Source organism: Nuphar pumila, chromosome 9, assembly GCF_984573655.1.
Source record: "Nuphar pumila chromosome 9, dmNupPumi1.hap1.1, whole genome shotgun sequence".
NCBI classification, from domain to species: domain Eukaryota; kingdom Viridiplantae; phylum Streptophyta; class Magnoliopsida; order Nymphaeales; family Nymphaeaceae; genus Nuphar; species Nuphar pumila.
The window spans coordinates 81,123,841-81,126,176 of NC_143257.1; the positions used below are offsets into that span (position 1 = coordinate 81,123,841).

The 2,336-nt window shown below is 41.0% G+C and overlaps 1 non-coding gene across 1 annotated transcript; it reads left to right on the forward strand.

Moving 5' to 3' along the window:
* Nucleotides 1-965: 965 nt before the first annotated feature.
* LOC149828655 (small nucleolar RNA R71) lies at nt 966-1,068 on the forward strand. The gene has a single exon (XR_016434536.1). It is a non-coding gene; the product is annotated as a small nucleolar RNA R71 (small nucleolar RNA).
* The last annotated feature ends 1,268 nt before the right edge of the window (nt 1,069-2,336 follow it).

Consider the following 2,336-nt stretch of genomic DNA (forward strand, 5'->3'; position numbering starts at 1 on the left):
CCTCTATCCTCTCTCTACTCTCTCGCTCTCTGCTCTTGACGTAATACTCACGTCCACTCCTCAAGGCCATAAATGATTTAGCCTGCTGCTGTGTCTCAGTATGAAATAGGCCTCCAGTCATCTGGTCCTTACCCTTCGGGTTCATGACAGCCTGACTCAGCAATGTACCCTCGGGTCTCCTACTAATAGCCTCAGCTAACTGTCCCATTTGCGATTCTAACTTCGCAATGGATTGCGTATGCGAGCTCAAAATCTGGCTACACTTCTCGAAGGCGTTCTGATTAGAGGTTTTCACCTCTTGGAATGCCTGGAGAAGTCTCTCCTCAAAAGATGTCTGCGGGGTAGACTCCTGCTGAATCAGGGGAGGAACTGAAGAAGAAGAAGACTGAGAATAGCTCGGTCTCTAGAATGGCTGAGTAAAAGATGGCTGCCGAACTGGCTGAGAGGAAGTAGGCATCTGTATGGAAGACTGTGGATTCTTCCATGAAAAATTGGGATGGTTACGCCAACCCGGATTATATGTCGATGAAAACGGATTATTCGGCGGTCTGACGTAACCCTGAGCTGCCTGAACTTGTTCTTGAACAAATTCAGGGTACTGAGCTGCCGAAGGGCACTCAGTGATCTCATGTGCCGGACTGGCACAAAGAGTACACACCTGCTATGTAGTGGATGGTCCTGAGAGAAGCTGGTCCAGCTTCTGAGCAATCATGTCTACCTTGCACTGTAGTGTAGTAGATGGACCAATCTCAAGAACACCAGCTTTCTTCTGAATGCTGGGTGTGGCTCTATCAGATTGAGAGCTCGAAGCATGGTGGAGCGAATTCTCGGCCAATGTATCAAATAGCCTTCATGCTTCGTCCTCGCTCTTCAGCATGAATGTCCCTCCACATGAAGAGTCGATCATCTGACGATTCTTGTCAGACAATCCATCATAGAAGCTCTGCACCAGTTGCCATTTCGGCACCTGATGATGGGGACATTTTCTGAGGAGATCCTTCATTCTCTCCCAGGTCTCATGAAAGCACTCACCCTCTAGCTCTGAAAAGCTAGTGATGGCTCTACGATATTGGTTCGTACGACCAATGGGAAAATATTTCTGAAGAAACTCCTGTTGCAATTGATCCCATGACTCTATTTCTACAGAATCTAAGGATTTTAGCCAATACTTGGCTTTGTCCTTCAATGAAAAGGGGAATAGAGTCAACCTTAAAGCATCATCATCGAAATTCTGTATCTTAACAGTAGAACAGATTTCGAGGAATTCATCTAAATGTCGGTAGGGATCCTCATGACTAAGGCCATAAAAGGAAGGAAGCATTTGAATAATGCTGGCCTTAATCTCATAATGCGGTGCTCCTACATCGGGTCTCCGAATGCAGGATGCCTGAACATAGTCTGTGGGAATGAAGTATTCCCGCAGAGGGCGTGAAAGAACTGGGGGTGGAGGTGGAAGATCCATGTCAGCCATTGTTGCCGAACTTCGATGAGAATGTAAAATTCTCTCTGGGTTGTCAACAAATGGGTGTAATGGGGTTCCTAGACCTCGCCGACCCTGCATACACTGGTACTAAGACCAGATGTAAGCAAACGACCTAACTCTAAATCTAAACTAACACAAGTACTAAAATATAAATAAACAAATAACAGTAACTAAAAACAAACAGATATGCTATCTAGCTATGTCAGAATTCTATACTAAATAAATAAGTAACAAAGTAAACTATTCTAAAATGTTAAAACAAATAAATACAGGAAATCACAAACTATGTTTTTCTAAAACCCACCTGTCTAATCGCTCCTTGCAGAATGATAATTAAGTGAATCCTAAAAAGAACAATACGTGAATCCTATATTTACTAACTATGTTAATCCTATATTCACTTACTAATCCTACTAACTAAAAAGAAAACAACTAATTAACTAACTAAAACAAATTACTAAATTAAACTCTAAGAAATATAGTAATTAATTCGCCATTCCCCGGCAACGGCGCCAAAATTTGGTTGATTTTTTTGAAATGATCTTTTTAAAACAATTATTTTCAATAAAACTTTGGAAAATCGTCAACCAAACATATAAAAACCGACTTTCCACAAAGTGGTAAGTACGGGTCGAATCCTCAGGGAACAGGAATTAATCACAATATTTTTAGAAAATTTAATTTATTAATGACAAATGTCAATCTACAATTATAAAGTTAATACAACTACAAATAATCACTAAAAGAAAAATAAACAAGCACTCAGTCTTCTGCTCCACACCAAGGGTATTTCCGTCTTTTTGCCAATTAGAGAATCTTCTCACTTGGACAATAACCCTGGAAACTAAATATG